We start from the raw sequence: 24394 nt of genomic DNA, 5'->3' as shown, positions 1-24394 counted from the left end.
ATTTATTTATTTATTTGGTCAGTAGAAGCGAATCTAATTTAAAATACTCTATGTAGCTTTTCCTATTTCAGTCAATGACTTTGGATCATCTGGTTTGCCTTCTTGTGGGAAAAAGCAAATCTCAATAGGTCTGCTAAGTGCATCACCACCCGTTTGGATAATGCTTTGCACTGTGCAACAGACTTGCACACACGTCACAGCATCCCATGCGCTCAAGACTAAGCTGCAGGCAAGCAGGCAGGCAACCTGACTGGACCGCACGGTGGAGACGACCGAAAATTCAGGAAGAGCACGTGACCGGGCAGGGCTCCAAAGCTAATGGTGGCAGAACCAGACCAGAATGCAGGCTGTGTCCCCAGTTACATCTTCATAAGAAAGGCATCCTTGTCATGGGACAGAGCGAAGGAGGCCAGAGATAAAGGCTAAGAGGGGCTGAGCGGGTACTCCTAGAGGAGGGCTGGTGAGCAGACCTCTCTCTAAGGAGTCCATACTTTTCTCTAGGGACATACGTGAGCTCCCTGGTGATACTCCTTTGACTCTAGAGTAATTTGAAGCCATAACATGACAGTGACAATGACAACTCTGTTCCAAATGTTGAGCTCTTTGCTGGTCAAGTGAAGATGCCCCACCATGTTGGACCCATAGGACTAGGGGACTTGGCAGTATCTGCTGGAAGGCTCTAAAGATGAGAGGCAGGCCAGAAAGCTGATGAACCCAACTCAGGGCTTACTCTAGGGGTGCCAAGAGCCTTGGGCTTTTTCCTGAGCATCCACTGGGGCTCAGTGATACTTCTTTTCCCTGAAAGCATCCTCTCACTCAGTCGTAGCCTGAGAGAGCAATGGGACCTCAGTAAGTGACAGGCCTTTTCATGGCATGTCCGGAAGCACATTTCCCCGCCCTCCTGCCATGCCAGAGTCTCCCTTTCCTGGGCAGTGAGCAGAATTCTCGATTTCTCCCCTCTGAGAGTCTCATAATTGTCTCCCCGACTGCTAAGCCTCCCTCCTGACATTTCGTTCGGAAGGCCTGTCAGATGGATGCAGCCTTCATAGGTCTGACACCCAGTTTGTGGCCAAGCTACAAATGCCTCTTGCCTCCCACTTTTCGGGGGACACGGAGCTGACTGGATATACACACCCCAACTGCTCACGTGCAAATTCCAATTCCGTCAGGCCCACTGTGGATTATCCCTCCCAGGAAGAGGTCCCTAATTACACATGCATCTCTACGTGCGCTTTGCTGGTGCTTTGATTACAATGTCCCTCTCCATTCAGTCCTTGGAAAAGCATCACAAATGATTCACAGTCTCTGGACCCACGGCTCTACACAAGGGGCCCCTCCACTTCCCTTTTGAGAGAGGTGGGGAAAGGGAAGGGGCCATGTGCCGACAGCCTATAGATGCTGCTGGCAGACTGCTCTGTGGCGTCTCATTTCAAATTTACTTTATCCCTGCAGGATAAATAGTATTGCTTTTTCATTAATAAACACAGACAAATTTCAGAAAGGTTACCCAGCTCCTTCTAATTCAAATCCGGGAGAATGCGACGGAAGACTCCATGTTCTTTTCACTCGAAAAGCATTGTGTAAGAGTAAAAATGTTGAAAAAGAATTGGAGACCATGAATAAGCAGAAGCCAACAAATTAGATAGCTGAGAAGCAATAGATAAATTCCTAGAAACATAGCCCGGCCTGAATCACGAAGTAAGGGAACATGTGAACAGGCCAATACAGAGCAAGGAAATTGAATCATCAGTCACAAATCTTCAAACAGGAGGTCCCGTCACGGCTCAGTGGAAACAAATCTGACTAGTATCTGTGAGGATGTAGGTTGGATCCCTGGCCTCGATCAGTTAAGAATCTGGCATTGCCGTGAGCTGTGGTGTAGGCTGCAGACACGCCTCAAATCTGGTGTTGCTGTGGCTGTGCCATAGGCCAGCAGCCATAGCTCCGATTTGATCCCTAGCCTGGGAATCTCCATATGCTGTGGGTGTGGCCCTAAAAAACCAAACCAAAACAAAACAAAACAAATTCAAACAAATAAAAGCCCAGGAACTATATGGCTTTATTGGTGAACTGTACTAAACCTTGAAATTAATGAAAATTAAGGAATTAATTTAGATGAATACCAAGTCTTCTCAAGCTTTTCTAAAAAACTTAAGTGAAAGAAACACTTTCGAACTCATTTTATGAGGCCAGCATACCCTGACATCAAAGCCTGGCAAGGACACTATGAGAAAAGAACACTACAGAGTAACATCTTTGATGAACACAGATGTAAAAATTCCCAACAAAATACTATCAAACTGAAGTCAACAGTACATTAAGTTTATCATCACTGGAATGCAAAGACGGTTTAACATAAGCACATCAATAATTGGGACACAGTAGTGGAATGAAAGATAAAGGTCGTACGATCACAATAAATGCAGAAAAAGCATTTAATAAAATTCAGTTCTCTTTCATGAAAAAAATTCTCAATAAACTGGAGAAGGAGTGTACCTCAACATAATAAAACCCACATATGACAAACCCACAGGTAACATCACAATGGTGAAAACTTAAAAGCCTTTCCTCTAAGATTATAAACAAGGAACTACCACTCTTATTCATCATACTACTAGAAGGGCTAGCTAGAGCAATCATGCAAGAAAAAGAAATCAAAGGCATATAAATTGGAAAAGAAGAAGTAAAATCATCTCTGTAGATGATATGACCTTATATATAGAAGGCTCTACCTTAAAGACTCTACCATACGCTGTTAAAACTAGGCCAAAAAAATTAACATACAAAAATTAGTTGCATTTCTAAATACTAACAATAAACTGTGTGAAAGAGAAATTAAGTAATCTCATTTACAATAATATCAAAATAAAAAAAATCCTTAGGAATAAAACTAACCAAGGAGGTGAAAGTCCCATACACTGAAAACTATTAAGACATTGATGAAAGCAACTGAAAGACACAAATAAATGGAAAGATACTCCATATTCTTGAGTCAAAAGAATTAATTCTGTGAAATGATCCACACTACCCAAACTGATTTACAAACTCAGTGCAATCTCTATCAAAATTTCAATGGAATTTTTCCTTGATATAGAAAAAAATAATCCTAAAATTTTTATGCAACCGCAAAAGATAACAAACAGCCAAAGTAATCTTAACAACAACAAAGCTGGAGGCATCACATTTCCTGATGTCAAACTACATTATGTTACCACAGTAACCAGACAGTATGGTCCTGGCATGAAAAAAGGTACCAGTAGATCAGAATAGAGAACCCATAATAAAACCACTTATATTTGGTCAACTAATTTTTGGCAAGGACACCAAGAATAAACTTCAACAAATTCTGCTGGGAAAACGATATTAGCCACATGCAAAGGAATAAAACTGGACCCCTACACCTTTCACCACTCATAAACATCTGCTTGAAATGTATTAAAGGCTTAAACATAAGATCTGAAACTATAAAACTCTTAGAAGCAAACAAAGAAAAAATTTGACATTGGTTTTGGCAATGACTTCTTTTCTTTTTCCTTTTTTTTTTAAATCTTTTTAGGGCCGCACCCATGGCATACGGAGGTCCCCAGGCTAGGGGTCAAATCAGAGCTGTGGCCGTAGGCCTACATCACAGCCACAGCAACACAGGATCCGAGTGGAGTCTGTGACCTATACCATGGCTGATGGCAACACCGCATCCTTAACCCATGAGCAAGGCCAGGGATTGAACCCGCGTCCTCATGGATGCTAGTCAGATTCACTTCCACTGAGCCATGATGGGAACTCCTCTTTTTCTTTTTTGCAGCAACCATGGCAATGTGGAAGTTCCTGGGCCAGAGGCTGAGCCTGGCCACAATTGTGGCCTGCACCACAGCTGTGGCAACACCAGATCCTTAACCCACTGTACCACGTGGGAACTTCCTTGGCAGTGATTTCTTAAATGAGACATCAAAAACACAAGCAACAAAAGCGAAGATAAGTGGAACTACATCAAACTAAAACACTTAGTTTAAAACACTTTTACACAGCAACAATAAATAATAAATTGAAAACACCAACTAAGAATAGGAGAAAATGTTTGTTCTCAATGAAACCTAATGAGAATCATTTTCTCAGTTAAAAAAAAAAAGAGACAAGAACCTAAATAGCCATTTTTCCAAAGAAGAGATACAAACGGCCAATATGCACATGAAAAGGTGCTCAACACCACTAATCATCAGGGAAATAACAAACCAGAATCAAAATGGGATATCACGTCACAGCTCTTAGGATAGCTATTTTGTGTGTGTGTGTGTCTTTTTGTCTTTTTTTTTTTTTTTTAGGGCCAAACCCCTGGCACATGGAGATTCCCAGGCTAGGGGTCTAATCAGAGCTGTAGCCGACGGCCTATGCCACAGCCACAGCCACTCGGGATCTGAGCTGAGTCTGCGATCTACACCACAACTCACGGCAACACCGGATCCCTAACCCACTGAGCGAGGCCAGATATCGAACCCGCAACCTCATGGTTCCTAGTTGGATTTGTTTCCGCTGTGCCACGATGGGAACTCCATGGATGGCTATTATCAAAGAGACAAGAGATAAGAAATGTTGGTGAGAATGTAGCAAAAAGGGAACCCTTAGATGCTGCTGGTAGACATGTGGGCTCGTATAGCTATGATGGAAAGCAGTATGGAGGTTCCTCAAAAAATTCCTATAAAAAGTTCTATTTACTTATGATGATCCAGCCATACCACTCCTAAGTATATAAATAAATGAAGAAAATAAAATCAGTATCTCAAAGAGATACCTGCACTCCCATGTTCACTGCAGCACTACTCACAAAAGCCAAGACATGGCAACAACCTAAATGTCCTTAGACGAATGAATGGATAAGAAGTGAAATAAGCCAGAAAGAGAGAGACAGATACTGTAGGGTATCACTTATATGTAATAATTTATAACAGTAGTAATTTATAATACACAAATGACATCAACATACTTGTATCAATATATTTCGATAGATAACAAATATAAAAGAAAAAAGGCAGTTTCATAGAAACGGGATTGGGGGAAGGCAGCAAAGGGGAGATACAGGTCAAAGGGTACAAACTCAGTTGCAGGAAGAAAAAATTCTGAGATTCTAAGGCACAGCATGGTGACTACAGCTAATAAGATGGCACTGTATGCTTGCAAGGTGCTGATGCTACATCTTCAGCCTTCTCACCACACACACCCCCAGAGTTAACTTTGTGAGGTGAAACGCGGGTAAATAACCTTGATCTGGGTAATCTCTATGCAATGTACAGGCGGGTCAAATCATCAAATTGTACCCTTTAAATACATACAGGCACATTTGTCAACTATTCCTTAATAAGATTGGGAAATTTTTAATTAACTGAAAAAAGACATGGGGAGTTCCTGTTGTGGCGCAGCGGAAACGAATCTGACTAGGAACCATGAGGTTCCTGGCCTTGCTCAGTGGGTTAAGGGTCCGGCGTTGCCGTGAGCTGTGGTTTAAGTCACAGATGCAGCTTGGATCTGGTATTGCTGTGGCTGTAGCGTATGCCGGCAGCTACAGCTCCGATTAGACCCCTAGCTTGGGAACCTCCATATGCCATGGGTACCGGCCCTAAAAAGGACAAAAGACAAAAAAGACAAAAAAAAAAAAAAAGATATTGGACATAAGTGACTTTAAAGAGGAATGAGGGAGAGGCATGGAGAGGAAAACACTGCAGGTTTATACTCAAGATAACACTTGCTCTTGCGTCTGTTTCCATGATTTCCTTCTAAAGCCTATTACATTTCCTAAACCCAGTAAACCTAGGTCCTCTGTACAAATGCAAAGTAGGAAACCGACCCACTCTGGACATCTTTTCTGACTCCCTCTACTTGTTTTCATATAGCTGCGGGCTCCCCAAGACTATTTTTTAAATTGCAGTACAGTTGATGTACAATGTTATATAAGTTTCAGGTGTACAACATAGTGATTCAGAATTTTTAAAGATTACAGGCCATTTATACTTATTTTAAAATATTGGCTATATTTCCTATACTGTACAATAGATCCTTGTAGCTTATTTATTTTATACGTAGTAGTTTGTACCCTTCCTTCTCTCTCCTCACTTGTAACCACTAGTTTGCTCTCTCTCTCTCTGAGTCTGTTTCTTTTTTGTTATAGTCACCAGTTTTTTTAAAAATTAGCTTCCACATATAAGTGACATCATACACTATTTGTCTTTCCGTCTGAGTTATTTCACTAAACATCCTAAGACTCTTTCACCAAGATTTCTACACAGGCCGGCTGGCCCCAGAGTCACCTCTGGCTCTAAGCTAGTGCTTGTTCATCTCTACCTGAGCAGTCTTTCACTGAACACCTGCTTTGTTTTAAGACAGAGAAATGAGGAAGACACAGGTGCTCTTGCCTAGAGTAATCTACATATTAGTCAGATAGTCAATTTCAGACATGTGGAACATTTACAGTTACTGAAATATGTAAGGCTATTTGAAGATGAGCAAAGATGCAATCCTCACTCATGCTGCCTCTGCTGGGAAAAGGACTCCTTGGCTGTGTCAGTCAATGAAGGTGGAGGAGGCTGCAGAAGCCTCCAGCTTCTCTTAAGCTCGCCTCCTAACTCCCCCAGAGTGGCAGCAGTGCCAGAGGGGGCTGGGTGTGGTTTGGACATAAATTCTTTTTAATAATTACATGCAAAATCTGTACCTACACAGTCATCAAATGCAAAGGAAACATTTGGTGAGCTGCCAGAAGGATCTCGAACTCCCACTATCTAACAGCATGAAGCAACTGTATGAAAATACTGGAAGAGGCTCACTTTAGAAGGATCCCAGCTTCAACAGTCTTGTCAACCAAAGCCTCTGGTCAGGTAAACTAGAATCATTTTTCAGAACAGTGCTTTCTGTAGATGCGTCAATCATGTTAGATGCCCTGCTCACAAAGATCCTTGAAAATGATTTTTGTATTAATGGAAGGATGCGCAACTTATAGTTAACTCATTCTCATGTTGTTAAGTCAGGTACTCTTTGCTGTCCTAGCTGGACTCTCCCGGAGGCTAAAAATAAGAACAGAAGACTGTAAGAACTTCCAGCCTTGTCTACTCCAGACGGGCTGGTTCAGTTATCAGGCAACAGTTGGTAGAAGGCCTCAACGCTGCTTGGATGGAAATATCAAAGGAAAGAGATTACCCTTGTTTATCAGAAACCCTTGGCCGTGCTGGCTGCTTTCCTCTGTGTCCCCCAATACGGCCTTATTCATGCCTCAGTTCAGTGCTTGCTATTTATTTATTTGAACAACTGAGTATCAATTTACTAAAAAGTTGGACGTAAGCATCTGCAATGGTGACTTCGACCTCGACTCCTGGTTCAACACTGATGGATGTGATCTGCTTAACAGTCAATCTCAGAAGGACTGCAGGTCAGTGAGTCGCTTGCGGAGCCTCATGGGAAAACGATCCCAAGTCCCAGAACCTTCCCCACGAGGGGTTTTCCTGGTCGTTATTCTCAGGGTCTTGGTGGGCACACGAACCGGTCCTTTCACTTTTGAGATTCTTCTTCGCGCCGCTGACCAGGTCAGCACACACCGTCTCCACGGACTTGACATTGCGGCGGGTGATTGTGATCCTAACCCCTGAATCGCGACCTCCGGCTGCCCGGGAGTCTTGCCGGGGCCCTTCAAGGCCACGGCTGCGGCGCGGCTTCCTGACCGCCTTGTGCCTCGGAGACGGAGACAGCGACAGCGGTGAGCCAGGAGGAGCAGGAGCGGACGGCGTCTCCTTCAGGGCTCCTTATGCTGTATGCAGCTTTCTGCTCACAGAGGCTATGACCCCTATGGGCAGGGGCACATGGTAGGTTCCCGATAATTGTTTATTGACGGAGCACTGGTGTCAACCATTGATACTGTGAACATATTTCTGAATCTATAATTATACTGGCTATAGTACTTCTAGTATTATGAGTTGTAGAGGTTGACTATACGTTTATTGAAAGTTCTCTGTTATGACATGTTTTTCGATTCGTCCAGGCAGGGACATTCTCGTTATTACAGGAAAAGGTAATGTGTTTACCCAGGCTGAGCTCTTTTACTAATTGTATGGACACGGCCTTTTGGCCATTTTCTGGTGCTTGTTTCTAGTTTAAAAGTCCATATTCGGGAGTTCCCGTCTGTGGCTCAGTGGTTAACGAATCCGACTAGGAACCATGAGCTGGCGGGTTCGATCCCTGGCCTTGCTCTGTGGGTTAAGGATCCGGTGTTGCCATGAGCTGCAGTGTAGGTCGAAGACGCGGCTCGGATCCCGCGTTGCTGTGGCTGTGGCGTAGGCCGGCGGCTACAGCTCCGATTCGACCCCTAGCCTGGTAACCTCCACATGCCGTGGGAGCGGCCCTAGAAATGGCAAAAAAAAAAAAAAAAAAAAAAAAAAAAAGACAACGAACAAAAAACAAAACAAAACAAAAGTCCATATTCGGTAGTAATCCCTTCTGCGGATCGTCTTAGTTACCTTTCTTGAGACTCTCACTGGTAGGGTTTTCTCGAGGTTTGACGGTGGGTTGGGTGTCTGCGCTGCACTAAAATTTTGAGAGGCAGGAGTACACACTGTCCATCTATATTTCTCATCTCATTCCGTTCAGGGCAACACTGTGTTTAGTAGAAATAATTGATTTCCTTTGTTTCTTTGCATGTAAGGCAACCATGTGATACAACTTCGGGCAATGATGATATATAGTTGGAAGTCTCTGGAAAGCGTGTTTCTTCCTGAATAAAAGGCAGAGTCCCCTAAGAGAAAGCCTTTTGTCCTTCCCAGGCTCAGGATGTGAGACCTGCAGTTGTAACCGTCGTCTTATGCGTGTGAGGCAACAACTGCAAAGACTGCATGGTACACAGGAAGATGGTGAGAAGAGACATGGAGGTGTGTGAGTTCCTGGTGGCACCTTTGAGCTGTGGCCTAACTCCAGACCTCGTTTTTTCAAACGACAAACCAGCTACTACACTGTTGCTTTCAGCCAAAAGTATCCCCAGTGATACATTGGATGAAGAATAAATACAATTAAAATACACACAAAAACCAACTGGAAGGTTCCCTACAACATACTTGTAAAAATAAAGGGCAAGAGGTAAAACATTCACCCATACCCAGCCCAGGGCAAGATAATTGCATCAACCTGCTTCTGACGTCCTGAAGTGGGTCTCACTTAAAAGGGATTCAGCTTTCCCCTCCCTGAACACTGCTAGCGTGAGCGAGTGTGGAAAAGTTCCTGAGTTCCTTCCATTTCGGTCTGACTGCCCAGTGGGGTCAGCTTCTGAATTTCCTTCACCGTTAAATGGATAATTTATGAAAGGTGTACTGAATGGAAGGTCCTAACCCCCTTTTTCAAATGCTAGGACACACCAGGCAGGACTTTCATTAGTACAACGTGTGAAAAATAACATGTTACTTGAGAAGTTTCCATATGGCTTTTAACATATATGTTTTAATGTAAGTATTAGCTTAGAATCAAAGGCTAAGGCTGTTCTGATTTAACAGTTGTATTTGTCCTAAGATAGGCTTTACTCTCTCATTAAATGCAAATCGAGACCAAATGGCTCCCTAGGCAAGCAATGGCCACTTCCCCAAAGCAACTGCACCCAAGGTCCCTCTAGAAACGTGGCAGGAACGTGCACGTCCAGGCACATACACACAAATACAGCATGACAGATAAAGCTTGGGAATTTTTGCATCTAAAAATGTCCACAAAGTGACCAATCTTTATTCAGACGGATAATCTGCATTCTTTGGGCCCACAAATGCCCTGACCAGGTATAAGTGATTTGCACACTTGTGAACTGCTGTACATACATAAATACACGTACACTAAGTGATAAGAGACAGGTACTTAGTATACTCCTGACTTGCATGTGCGTGTGTACCAACATCCTTGTGTACACAGACTGATCGATCTTCCTCTAGACTGATAACAAGGGTGTGCAAATAGTGATATGCATTTACATGTAGACACTTTCTCTTTTTCAGAGCTAAGAGTATAGATGTAGACACACAGACACACACACACACACACACACACACACACAGACACACACACACACACACAGAGTAAATCCAGTCTTCAGACATTTTCTTCACTACCTTTGCTGCAATCCAAAGCAGTGCCATAAGGTGGTTAGAACATTAGCCAAGTTGAAACCTTCAGGGCCGTGCACACCACTGTTTTCAAATCTGTTCTTTCATGTGACGTGCCAGCTGAAATTACTTCTACAGCATGGTCAGAACCAACCTGGAAGGATTTAGAATGCCTCTCATTGCTATCGGCATATTTTTGAAAATCACCTAGAGACAGCTGATAATTCTCTTTAGGCTGCAGGAATTGCTACTTCTTGGGCTGGCTGTGAAACTGTGGAGGGCACGTGTCTAAAGAGGAAGGCTGCAGAGCACCGAGCGTGCCTGATGTAACCTGCACGGTGGGCAAAGGGCGCACACAGCAAGGTGTGTGCCAGGGCTTCCTCCCTCAACAGACACGGGCTCCTAAGTAGCTTCTCCCGCCAATCGCTGGGTGCAAGGGTAGCTGACTATTTCCACTCATTACCAAGCACAGGCAGCATCCTGCTGACCGGGGGGGTGGTGGTGGTGGTGGGGGCAGTGATTTACAGCGGTGCTCTGCCGGCAAAACCGTGACGATCATCAGTGATCGTACCCTGAGCCCAGAGGGCACCGGGCACTGGAAGCGCTGGATGGATGGCAACAGCCACTCTTTTCCAGGGGTTGGCTGGGTCCTCTCCTGTTTGCTCTGCCTTGAGTAGACCTTCCTATCCGCCTCCATCCCTTACTTCTTTTGACCTTCCCCAAGCTTCGCCCTCTTACGGGGAGAGTCTAGAAATGGCATGTCCTCTTTACCCCTTTTGACCATCCCCACTGTGGTGCTGCCCAGTGGTGTGACTCCCACCTTCGTCTTGTGGTTCTCTCAGAACCCACCCCATGAATCATTTTCTTAGCTGCCACTCTGATCAGCACCCTACCAGCCCCTTCCTTCCCAACGCAGTGAACTTGAAAGGCAGGGAATTTTTTAAGTGCTGCTTTGTTTTCCAGCTACTATATTCTTTATATTTTAAAAATTCATGCATCTTTCTGGGGGGAAAAAAAAAAGCCACTGAATGCCAATAAACAATCACATACACAAATACACTGGCACGCAGGCACATATACAATATGGATTTAGAATTTCAATAGGCTGCATGGCTTTTATTCAAGGGTGATTCTAAGATCTTTCTTTTTCAAGAGTCCATTGTCCCTTGTCACGCTATTGGTAAAAAGAAGACAGCATGGGTTCTACTGGCCAGCAAGTAGGAGGATGTGGAATCGCTGCAAAGAGAGTTGCAAAAAAGAAGCCTGGGAAAGCCTAGGTGGGGAGCACTGCAGTGAATAGGGGTGATTAATATAAGTCCTTCCACACTGCATGTGGCTTAAGGGGAGAGGAAGAAGTACTGACTTTCTGATTAATGCTCTAAAACCCTCAAGTTCACACAAAGTTCTAAATTTGCTGCCAAGCCTACTTGTATCTTATATTACTCCCTCACTGAGCCTCGCACACCAGCTCAGCATAAGCTGCTAGGAGCTATCACTGAGTTTAATCAGTGCCTGGATTTTCCATAACTTCCTGATATTTGGCCAGCTCAATTTTTGGCATATGCAGAGAGTCCTTGATGTCCATAAGGAGGATGACAACTTAACAAATCAGTAGCTTTTGGGTACTTATGGAAAGGTTGAGAACAAGCCAGCTGCTTCCTCTATTGGAGGTGATGCATGGTTAATTTATTTATTTTAGCATACAGTACACAGATGCGGCTGGGTTGTTAATTTTGCTTTGCTACCAAGAGGTACAAGGTATCAGCTATCGGCTGATTTATTTGAAATCCTCCCTGGAACGCATCAGAATTTTAATTGTTTCCTGCATTTCTGCAACAGAAGAAGAATTGATGTCACTGGAAAATGCCCTGGGTCCCTGCTGACTGCAACTAACTCCCAGTGACTGATTTCCAATTGATACAGATGAGGCCTGAGAGGCGGTGCACACAGATACGCCCACGTGAGCCCAGCAGCCCAGTAATGACTAACGGAGAGGATGGGGGGGCGGGGGGATGGGGGGGGACCAAACACTTCCTTCCAACAACTCATCAAGTACACTGTGCTTCTCAACAGATGTAACCGCCGGGGCCGACAGAGATGCTGGCGGGAACAGATGGTGCCGCGGGGCAGCTCTCTGTTCCCGCTCCCTGGGACGGGCGCTGCAAGATGGAGAACAGGGCCTGTGCGTGCCGTGTGCAGGGGGTGGGACGGGGCTGTGTTTTCCAGCAGCAGGTAAAATCCATTTGTCACACCAGCTCCAACCGGGTTTTCAGCACAGAAGTTAATATCTGAAGCCAATGAGGCATTCTGTCCCACCGCTGCGGGGAAGCCTCTCCTGGCGGTGTCCTCTGAGAGGAGGGAGGGACAGAAGAAAGGAAGGGGTGGGGGGGGTCAGAGAGGCAGGCGATGGGGGGGCTGTAAGGGGAGGAACGCACGGGTTGGGCGGGCGGCGGCCAGCGAGGCTTTGGTTTTTGATATTTCTTTTAAAACAAGATGGCAGGCGGAGAAGGGGGCAGGGAAGAGGTGAAAAGAGTGTTTTCTCTCCAGGACCTTCAGGGGAGGAACTGCCACCGGCACCAAGGCCAGCGGCCACCAGCACAATCACCCCTGAAATCATCAACACCCCCTCCCCTGGAAAAAAAATCTCTGGGGGCGGGGGGAAACCAAGCGCTTGCTTTCTCTGTTCTTAACAGAGTCCCGGCAAGCTCATAACAGCAGCCTCTACATATTCATTCGGTCTGAAATATGAACACACACAACAGCAATAAATTTCCATTGCCTCCAACTTTGAATACTGCCAAGGTATGTGGCACGGAGAGGATTTTTATGAGCAGGCCTTCAGCTGCCAGGATCCCACCTTCATAAAGAAGAGATTTTTTTTAGTCCATTCTGTCTATTTATTTTGGGTAGAGAAATCAAGGGCAATAAACCATGAAGAAATTCACTCTACCTTATTCCATTTCGCACTTTTGTCAACCACGCTTTATCGAGTATCGGAATGAATTTTTAATATCATGCCACAAAATGCTTTGGTCTTCTATCATATGCTGGGACTCTATCAATCTGATAACACTTGGGAGTTCTGAGAGATACTCAGCACTGAAGAAAAACAGCTTTAAAGTTTAGTCATTCTGATGGAATGTAAAAGCTTATATCAGTGACAGGTTGACAGAAAAAGCTGTTTTCCTTTCCATTTCACAGACTTCCACGTATGAACGCCATGAAACATGTCAGGACTTTCTCTGAGTCTATGAAGACAGAGATGGCATCTGCTCCCAGTGGGAAGCCCCTCTAACCAGTAATACTATAAAATTTCATGATTCTGAATTCTGACTGACATTCCAAAGGGCAGGGAGGAGGTGTTTACTATATTTTATAGAACAACATCAATTGCTTGTCTTAGCACATAAATATAGTTTTATGGTATACAATGCTACCTCGAGCATCTTTCCTCTTTCTTGCAAAAAAAAAAAAAAAAATCACAGTCCGTTTGTGTTAACCAAAGAGGTATCTAATTTCCTGCTGTGGCTAGGAGGGAGCTGATATTTGCATCGTCCCTCAACTATACACATTTCTCGCCTTCTTCAGGAAGCTGCTGGCATAAAGGAAGGAGGTTTCCATTGATTCCAAGGCCAGTCTACAGGTTTTAAATTGCGGCAGGAACTTTTGTGTGTGTGTGTCTTTTCCAGGGCTGCTCCCAAGACATGTGGAGGTTCGCAGGCCAGGGGTCAAATTGAAGCTGTAGTCGCCGGCCTACACCACAGCCACAGCAACGTGGGATCGGAGCCAAGTCTGAGACCTACACCGCAGCTCACAGCAATGCTGGATCCCCAACCCACTGATGGAGGCCAGGGATTGAACCTGCAACCTCATGGTTCCTAGTCGGACCCGTTAACCACTGAGCCACAACAGGAACTCCATCGGCAGGAACTATTGCTCCAGTTTTAAACTGTGCTGCTGCCCCCTGATTCCTATTGAATGGGGTAAAAGCAGCAGTCAGAGAAAATGTTCATGAAACTCAATTCGCTAGTTTGGGTTATGGTGATGTTGACATTCCCCCTCTATCATCTTAAGTGGAACATATGATGAGCCCTACTCCCGTGCGATATGTAACAATGACAAGGAGGCAACCGCTAAATGCACCAAAGGCCATGGTGCGTTATCCTGTGTCCTGTGTGTGGCCAGTCTCGGAAGGAGGCGCTTCAGATTACAAGGTCATGGGTGGCACAGCCAAGTCACTGCAAGTGTTCAGATAATCCTTGTTCCCTATGCCTGAACCACGCATTTTTTAAAAAATGCTGAAAAAGCTGAAAGGAGACCCTGATTTGCAAAGACAACCTGATATGCTTCTCAGTTCACTGATGCTAATTAGGTCTGAAAATTCCCCCCTGCATGGAGGAGACTAAGGATGCTTCAAAACAGAGAACCAAGAGAGTATTTCCTAGGCAAATGGGAGCACCCCCATCACCTGGAGGCCGGAGAGCTACGGGCAGGAGTACAGGCCACTGAGGGAGACAGAGACGGGAGGAGACATAGGAACCGGATGACAACCAGCTCCACGGACGGTCTCCTGTGAGGAGGGAAGGAAAGATTCAAAAGGAAGACAAAGTCCCCCGTGCATTTTAAAAATCTTTTAAGATATCCCAACAAGGGCACCAGAGTCCCCAAAGGAAGGGGACAAAAAGTTCTTGGGAGTAAAACAAATCGTGTATTACAAAGTGTGGCCCTTGGAAGTGCAATCCTAGCCTATGACTATCATTCCTTAATTTCTATGAGAGGGGGTGTCTTTTTAAAAATTGTCTAAAAAGCCTCCTTGGAGGGGAGAGGGCTATAATAACAACAAAAAAAGTGGATAAACACTAAGGACACTAAAAATGGAGTGCTCGTGCCCACAAAGCACAGCGGAAGAGAATTCCTCATCCAGTGACCACCGCTCGAGAAGAGGTGAACGGCTGCAAAGCTGTGCCACCGGCTGGCTGTGCTGATGGAGGATGTGCCAGATGTCCCTGTGTGTGGTAGGCACGCAAAACAGGTCTGAGATGCACCTGCTTTTCCTGACAATTGTTTGAGACAGGTTTCCCTGTCTGTAATGTACCTATGAGAAAACTAAGACTCAGAGGGTGTAAGTGGTCTGTCTAAGGGTCACACAGCAATGGAGTGGAGAAGCCAGGACTCACACTTAGGTTCTTTTTTTTTTTTTTTTTTTTTTTTGGTCTTTTTAGGGCTATATCCGAGGCATATGGAGGCTCCCAGGCTAGGAGTCCAATTGGAGCTGCAGCTGCCAGCCTACACCACAGCCACAGCAACACAGGATCTGAGCCACATTTGCGACCTGCACCATAGCTCACGGCAATGCTGGATCCTTAACCCACTGAGCGAGGCCAGGGATCAAACCTGTGTCTGCAGGGATATTAGTTGGGTTCGTTGCCACTGAGACACAACGGGTACTCCACACTTAGCTTCTTACCTCCTTTTAATTATGACCCTGATGGATTCTAATCACCCCTACAATACCCTCTGCCCACAAAAAAATGAGAGTAGAGTGACAAGTGATGGATTTTACCCTGGAGGCTCAGGAGGTAAGTTATAAAGCAAGAAAAACACAGACTGGGTATGGAAGACCTCAAAAAGAGAAAATGCATGTGGGGATTCAGGCAAGAAAGGACATGCAGAAGACATTCAAATTCTTGTTTTCTTAAAAAATATTACAACTGCTATCCCTGTCACCCAAGCTTTCTGGACTCATTCCTGCTTCTCCTTTTTGAACCTGAGTGTGAATATTTTTAAGCTTTCCCCCAAACCAGTTCTTTAAGAATCAGGCCAGTAATCTGACATCTTTGATCTCCTTCCAAAACCTCTCTCTAAACACGAAGCTTGCACCGAAAGGACTGCAGTATCGACACAGGCTTAAGAGGACCCAAACCGTCCAGCTCATACACAAAGCTGTAATGAATTTTGTATCAAAACATTCTGCCAAGGCTTCTTTATTTATTCTTTTGTGGCTCTGCTCAGGTTCTTCGGGAAATAAGACCCCATAGGGAGCCAGAGAGAGGCCTGATCCTTCACCCCTTCTTAAGCAGTTTCTTTTGCTGAGAGTGAGAGGGGGAAGATGGATGGGACCCTTGAAACCCCAGAGTCGAGGTGTCTTGGGGGGATGTTTACATGTAAGGATGCTCACTGGGAGGCAGATCCTTGGCCATGTCAGGCAGTCAGACAGATGCCAGGCAGACAGCGATGATCTGATGAGAGAAAGACCCTGCTGTTTTCCAGTTTGTTTCAATGGGAAGTGCCAGGGGATGGCATTTATGTTGGCAACCACCACGGAGAGCAGCAGTGGGACCTAAGGTGCAGGGATGGGTGGGGGGACCCTGGCCAAGTCTCCTGACACAATTCCAAGCGTTGACTTGACTGGCTGGCTGCATCTTTGCCTGGGGCAGTGGTGGCAAGAAACTGCAGAGTGCTCTTGCTGGTGTGTGGAAATCCTCACATCCTGCTGGTTTCTATTCATGTGGTGATCACACGCCCTGCCCAAGGCAATGTTTCAGCAATTCTGCAACTTCTGAGCAGGTGGCTCAATAGAAGTTCATTTGTAAATAAGGGGTTAGGGCACCTTTCCTCAGAAATTCTGGTGCCCAGGCCTACCCAAAAAGTCCTATTCAGCATATAAATGCCTTAAAGGATAGAATTTATTAACAGTGGTATTTCACCTACACCTAAGCTCCACCTAGCTATAACACTCCTGTGGGGAAAAATATTAAAAATTCAAACTAGAAATGCCAACAATAAAAAGTACTCTCTCTTCAGGTGCATCCAGGGGAGTGCATGAAGTCTCCGAGGACAGGGGGAAAACCCAGTAATTATTGTAATTGTTAGCAATTATGGGGGATCAGCTCCACGCCAGGCACTGAAATGGTCCCATCATATTTAATTCCCAAAACTACTCTCAGGAGATAAATGTGATTACCTTCCCTTTACAATGGAAATTGAAGCTCAGCAATTGAAGGTTAAATAAATTGCCCAAGGTCATACGGTTAGGAAGTGGGATGAGAGCTATGTCCAGGCCATCTCGGAGGGACTCTTCCAATGTCGTTCCTTCTACGTGCAAGGCTTTCTCTAATTTAAGAGTCTTCTCCGAAAATAGGTTCCACAAAAAAACCCCAGTGCACTCAACCTACCAAAACACTCGGCTAAATCTCCTTCCCTCCCCATCACCCAGGAGCTGTGTAACCAGAGAATCGCTTCTTCATTACCCACAATGCCTTGGTTTCCTGACTCAAAAAGGAAATAACTACCAAGGCTATTCCAAGATCAGTTCCCCTGTGTCAGCCCTTTTTACAGTGAGACGGGATGCGGCGTCAGCCCCGCCGAGCGCCTTCTGAGACAGCGGATCCTATACGGCCCCTGGCTTCAGCTGAGGCTGAGGCTGCCAGTGCCGGGAGTGGCCAGGCTTCGTGATGGCCCCGTCAAGAACCGCAGCCTCGCAGCATCATAAATAGCATCTCTGCGTAAATCGCTCCTTCCTGGGTTGATACAAATGTCCTTCTCCTGTACTGCTGTTCATTCAATTTGTTTTCTTTTAGTTAAGATGCGCCAATTGCCGGGCACCCTGGAGGTGCCTCCAAAACACAACATCCTATTTTCACAGCGGGAGCTCACAAAACACAGGCAGAATATCTGGAACTTTGGGGGGGAGCAGGGACCCCAAAGCACTCTAATGACATATAATACCTCATATTTGGCTGTGCTGGGCCAAAAGTGTACATGGAAGGGTTAGGAGTCGATCAGAAGCCTCGGGGGTAGGGTATAACAGTGAAAATCTGTCAGCCTCTCTGGTATGTCAGCTCAAAGACACTGGAGTTCGGAAAGGAAATTTTAAAAGGTGTGTTTCTGAAGAGCACTGAGCCCTTTCCAGCGATGTGCCACATCCCTCTGGGGGACATCAGTGCTCTGTGCACGAAACCCTTCGGAGGGGGACGACTGGAGGAGCCAGGGCTCCTGTGACCACTAAATGGAAGCTCTCTCTCCGGACCCCTTTCCTCTCTTCTCTCCATGGCCTCATCTGTCTCCACTGTGACCTCCCACAGGGTGGCCTTGCACATCTATGCCCCGCTAGCTCTTGCTCCCCGGCTCCGGATGCAGGTACTCTCAGTGCTGCTGGCGGCTCTAGGCCGTCCTCCCTTACAGAGCTCGCCCCCTCGCCCCCATCTCACCCCTCCAGTGGTGCTGTTCTTCTCACAGTCACAGAGATGCCACCCGAGGGATCAGCTGGGGAAGGCGTCTTCCCCCGCCACACCTGTGCCTCCCCGGAGGTGCTGATGTGTCCCCTCCCACCATGCCTTAGGGGAGGGGGGGAGGAGGGAGGGAGGCATGGAAGGTGGGGACGGGCGGCAGGTGTGTGTCCTCTGAATAAGGTCCCAAGGGAGGACGGCTTCGCTAAACCTTGGCACTATTTGTTAAGTCTCGTTTCTCTCTCACATTCCTCATCCAACAGGCTACCCAGTCCTCGCTGACTGCCTCTCAAAAATGCCTCCCTTGTCTGAGTCTTGCTTTCCGTTCCCACAGCCCCCAACCTCATTATCTCCTGCCGGGACTGTTGTTGCAATCGCTTGCTAGCAGGTCTCCGAACCTCCAGGCTCTCTCGGCTCCAATCCATCTTGCACACTGCTGCCAGATTAACCTTCTAAAGCAGTGGTTTCTAAACTCTGGCGTGCATTAGAATCACCTGGGGAGCTTGTTAAAAATACAGATGCCTTGACCCCAACTTATAGATTAGGATTGAGCAGGTCTGGGCGGGGCTGTGCTATATGTATTTTTAACAAGCTCCCAGGTGATTCTGATGCAGTCAAGGTTGGAGAATCTCTGGCACGGCATTCACCATGGCGCTCAAAAAATAAGTTTCAAAGGCTCTCCACTGCCTACCAGGCTCCGTGAGTCTTTAAGGCTTGGCATGTTCCTTCACGGGTCTACCTTTCAAGCTGTCCTCCCACGCTACCTCAAGCCCAAACACCCGCCAGCCCCAAGCCGAACACTGACTGCTCGCATCTTCCCACGCAAGCCTTTGTTTGCTGGCCTCCTGACTCTGACGTTCAAGCTGTTTCCTGTGCCTTGGATGCTCTGCCTGCCCCTCTTCCAGTAAACACTGTGATGAGCTGGAAGTGGTGGACTTGCAGGCAGAAGGATCACACGGTTGGGTGCAAAGCACCAGTGTGCATCTTAGAATGGGGATTCGAACCGCACAGAAGGGATGCCTATATTGAATCAAAACAAACACTCTCTTATCCTTCAAGACGACCCTCTGAAACACTAATTTACCCAAGGTTGCTCAACCACACAGAGAGAGCTGTTGATAATCAGACCCAGACGCATCTAACCCTAAATCCAGGGTTCTTTCAGCTCTATCATATTTGCTATCAATGTGGTTAAAGCTGGTACAAGGAGCTACCCTAGGTCATGGCTACTTCTCAAGCTGTGAAGATAAATCAGTGTTGACTTATTTGCGTTCCTCACACAGTAGGTCTTGTGACCAAAATCTTGTTTTGCCCACTGGCTACTGAAAGTTAGAAGTACTGCTTATGGTGGTGCAAGAGGTCTACAGAGGCTCCCTTAATCAACTTCCATCTCCCTTATTCCCTGCAGTAACCACTCCTTTCCGTTATGCTCTCCATATAGCTGACGGAGTGATGCTACTACACACGCTGCATCTTTGCATCCTGCTGGCTAGTCTCTAGTCTGTCCACACACATCTGCTCTCATCAGCTAAGCTGCATGCTCACTAACACGCTGCTGTAATCGGTCCCGAATGCGTTTACACCAGTTTTGCCGGGTACTGCAATTAAACTATTAATACTTTATTATCGACACCTATAAAACAGAAATATGGAAGGGGAATTGTTGTATCGCTAAAACCCAAGAAGCATATTCTAGAAACACGTACCAAGTATAGGAGATTTAAGGACAAACCGCTCTTCGCGTACGTATGGGCAAGGCAACCGTGAGAAGCTGACAAAAGAAAACACTCTGAAATCCAGAAGGATGCTCTGCTCCACAAATATCCAGGCTCTCCCTCCGCAAGACAATAGGGATAAGAGTGATGCAAGAGAGATGGGGCAGAACTCTACTAGGCAAACCCATCAACAAACGGAAGACGTCGGCTGTGTACATGGAATGGTATGATACTGAAAAGCAATCAATGTGATTCACCAAATTAACAAACTAAAACCCCCTGTGATTATCTATGAAAAAATCTAAAGCTAAAACACAGTTATGGCGACAGACTGAATGCTTTTGCCCTAAGATCAAGGACAAGACAGGAATGTGCCTTCTCACCAACAGCGCCACCAGCAAGAAAAATAAGGAAAGAAATTCAGATTGGAAAGAAAGAGGTAAATTGTCCTTATTTGTAGACATAATAACCATTTATGTTCAAATAGCAAATGGAATCTATACAACAGCCACTAGAACTAGTAAGTGAATTTAGCATAATTACAGGATATATAATTACAATATTATATGGTCATTGCTATACATAATTGAAAATCATTATACAAAAATTAATGTACTAATTATAATAGCCACAATCAGAAACCGAATTGAATTGAAATTTTAGAAACTGTATCATTTATAATACCTTCAAAAAATATGAACCATCTAGGGGATAATTCTGACAAAAGATGTGAAAGACCTGTGCACTGAAAAATACAACACAGTCCTGGCGTTCCTGCTGTGATGCAACGTCATCAGTGGCATCTTGGGAGCCCCTGGGACACAGGTCTGATCCCAGCACGGCACAGTGGGTTAAAGATTCGGTGTTGCCCAAGCTGTGGCTTAGGTGGCAACTGTGGCTCAGAGCTCATCCCTGGCCTGAGAACTTCATATGCCGAGGGGCGGCCAAAAAAAAAAGAAAAAATGCAAAATATTCCTAAGAAAAATTAAAGACAAATAAATGGAAAAATACTTTGTTCATGGACTGTTACATGCAACAGCATAGATAAATCTCAGAATAATTATGTAGGAATGAAAGAAGACAAAAAGGATATACATCATATACTACGCTAACCAGGTAAAGTGATCTGAGTGATGGCAGATAATTGGTTGTTTTGGTGTTGGTGGTGTGGAGGGCTGAAGGGGCAAGAGGAAGGGACCAAAGAGGGGCACGGGAAAACTTTGGGGTGACAGATATGTTCACTGTCTGAATTGCAGTGATGATATGCCAAACGCATCAAACTGTAGACTCTAAGTATGTGTAGTTTATTGTACAATCATTATACTACAATACAGCTGTTTTTAAAATTTTAAATGTTAATAACATATCTCCTTTTTAGGATTTCTTCCTTTAAACACTCTTCTCAATTAACTTACAACACACATCATGGGTTAACAGGGCTCTTTATGTGGAACATAATGGCCTGAGAATGGAGAGGAATCATTATTTAGAGCTAAAGCAAACCTTGGAATTATCTAATCCGGCTTACACATTAAAAAGCTGAAGTTAGGGAGTTTCCTGGGAGCCTAGCAGTTAAGGACTTGGTGTTGTCACCGCTATGGCTCAGGTTACTGCTGTGGCTTGGGTTTGATCCTTAGCCCAAGAACTTCCATATGCCCCAGGCACAGCCAGGGGGAAAGAAAAAAAAAAAAAAAGCTGAGGTTGAAGACAGTTTAAGGGAGGTTCCCAGGTCCATACAGCTGATTTAAGAGTTGAGTCGTGCGTGGGGCTTCCCATTGTGGCTCAGTGGAAACGAATCCAACTCGTATCCATGAGGATGTGGGTTCGATCCCTGGCCTTGCTCAGTGGGTCAGGGTTCTGGTGTTGCCTTGAGCTGTGGTGTAGATTGGAGATGTGGCTTGGATCCCGCATTTCTGTGGCTGTGGCGTAGCATGGCAGCTGTAGCTCCCATTCAACCCCTAGCCTGGGAACTTGCATATACATCAGGTTCAATCCTAAAAAGGAAAAAAAAAAAAAAAATAAGAGTTGTGTACACATTCCCAGCTCCCCTGACTTGTGAAGGCTCCCTGAACCTGTAATCTGTGTCCATATAACAAAGCTGCCAACCACTGATAATTCTAAAAACAATCCTTAATGAAATGAGGTTGTCAACTAAGTGAGGATGTAGCAGCTGTCTGCTGGGACCACTTGAAAGTAATAAGCATCTCTATGGGACCAGGGGTAAAGCTTTGCATACTCAGCTCAATCACACTGTCTGGTTCCTAAATGTAAAATCCCCTATTTCTTTCCTTTATCAGTAGGATGAACTATTAAGGGTGATAATGACTTCTGTTTAAATCTCAAAATAGGTAGAGGCTGGCAAGGAAGGAGGAAAGGAGCACAGACTTTGAAGATAGACAGACAGCTTTGGGATCAAATCTCAGGTTTTTTTACAAATGATCTTACTGGAGTTCCCGTCGTGGCTCAGTGGTTAACGAATCCGACTGGGAACCATGAGGTTGCAGGTTCGATCCCTGGCCTTGTTCAGTGGGTTGAGGATCCGGCGTTGCCGTGAGCTGTGGTGTAGGTTGCAGATGCGGCTCGGATCCCGCCTTGCTGTGGCTCTGGTGTAGGCCAGTGGCTACAGCTCCGATTCAACCCCTAGCCTGGGAACCTCCATTAGCTGTGGGAGCGGCCCAAGAAGTGGCAAAAAGACAAAAAAAAAAAAAAATTTTACTTTTTTCTACTCTAGCAGAGTTTACGATGTTCTGTCCATTTTCTACTGTATAGCAAAGTGACCCGCGTCACACATACATATATACATTCTTTTTCTCACATTATCGTTCATCACGCTCCATCATAAGTGACTAGACATAGTTCCCAGTGCTATTCAGCAGGATCGCATTGCTTATCCATTCCAAAGGCGATTGTTTGCATCTGTTAACCCCAGATTCCCAGTCCCTCCCACAAAAACATGGAACACTTCAGGAACGTGTGTGCCATCGTCCTTGCGCAGGGGTCATGATAATCTTCTCTGTATTGTTCCAGTTTTTAGTGTGTGTGCTGCTGAAGCGAGCACTCAGTTTTTGTTTTTACATTTAAGATCTGAGCAAATTTAAGCCAAGATAACCTCTCTGAACTGACTCTTCTTCTTTGTAAGGTGAGATTATATCCATCTTATAGGACTATGAGGATGATTTTTTTTTCTGTTTTTTTTTGCTTTTTAGGGCCACACCCTCGGCATATGGAGCTTCCCAGGCTAGGGGTCTAATCAGAGCTACAGCTGCTGACCTATACCACAGCTCACGGCAACGCCGGATCCTTCACCCACAGAGCAAAGCCAGGGATCAAACCTGCAACCTCATGGTTCCTAGTCGGATTTGTTTCTGCTGTGCCATGATGGGAACCAGGATTATGAGGATGACTAAATGAAAGCATGAAGTATCCAGTCTGCCACGCAGTATACATGTTCAAGCAGTGGTAGCTATTACAGTTATGCGAATGCTGTGTGGTCTTAGCATCATGATTAGCCAGTGATGACCACAATTCCTTTGTCACCCTTGGCTGTGTCAGAACTAGGTCCCCCCTCTCTCTCTCCTAGGGTCCTTGCCACACCTTCCCCACCCCTCTGGTCAGTCTCTACGCTACTGAGAATCCCTCATCTCATAAGCCACAGAGATTGGAGGGAGGATGTCTTATCCCTTAGGACTTCAAAATATAGATTATCTTCCATTCACTTCATTTTTCTTGGCTGAGATCCGGTCCTTCCAAAGATAAACACAGGACTATGGTCAGCAAAATTCAAACAGCTTCCTGAGAGTATATCAAACCCAGCCTGGGCATTCAAGCCCAACACTTGGGTTCATGTCTTCGCTTCACCAAACTCCCCATAACCTCTGATGCCTAAGTCTCCTCATCTGTACAATGGGCACGACCTCAAAAGGTTGTTATAAGAATGATGGGAAACCATACAGAGCCCCTGGCACACAGGAAACTCAAAATAAGGCCTGGTAATTATTATTACTCTGATTCTGTGTGTGGCAATGGGAGCAATGAAGAGGCCTAGGTAAGGTGAATTCTCAAGGGAACAGAAAATAGCCAGCCTTTCAAAACAACTGGAAAAACCTCCAGGGAGACAGGTTATCAGGCAATAACAACCAACAAGGCTCTTTGAGAGGCGGCTTTCAAAGAGGGAGCTTGTGTGGAAGCCCAAATGAATAGAGCCGGTTCTCAACCCCTGCTTTTTCTTTGCAACGTGTCAGGGTGAATGAAGAAAATGCTTGAAGCTGCTGCTTGCCATGAGGTGTCAATGGCTCACCCTCTGTCTGTTTTTGATAAAAGACAGCCTGAGCGTGAGGAAAAAGGG

At 45.4% G+C, this 24394-nt stretch overlaps 1 protein-coding gene, 1 non-coding gene and 1 pseudogene across 9 annotated transcripts in view; all 3 read right to left on the bottom strand.

Annotated features, from left to right (window-relative positions):
* AUTS2 (activator of transcription and developmental regulator AUTS2) overlaps window positions 1–24394 on the bottom strand; it is a 1184853-nt gene that overhangs the window by 358258 nt on the left and 802201 nt on the right.
* On the bottom strand, window positions 7165–10803 carry LOC102158711 (small ribosomal subunit protein uS10 pseudogene; annotated as a pseudogene).
* LOC146404411 (U6 spliceosomal RNA) lies at window positions 22997–23107 on the bottom strand. The gene has a single exon (XR_014842687.1). It is a non-coding gene; the product is annotated as a U6 spliceosomal RNA (small nuclear RNA).

This window comes from Sus scrofa, chromosome 3, assembly GCF_054392235.1.
Source record: "Sus scrofa isolate SSC_HxYL_T2T_F1_AM1 chromosome 3, Sscrofa_HxYL_maternal_Yorkshire_Landrace_v2.0, whole genome shotgun sequence".
Classification (NCBI taxonomy): Eukaryota; Metazoa; Chordata; class Mammalia; order Artiodactyla; family Suidae; genus Sus; species Sus scrofa.
Note: the sequence above shows the minus strand (reverse complement) of the source record. Positions and strands in the feature narration are given on the sequence as shown.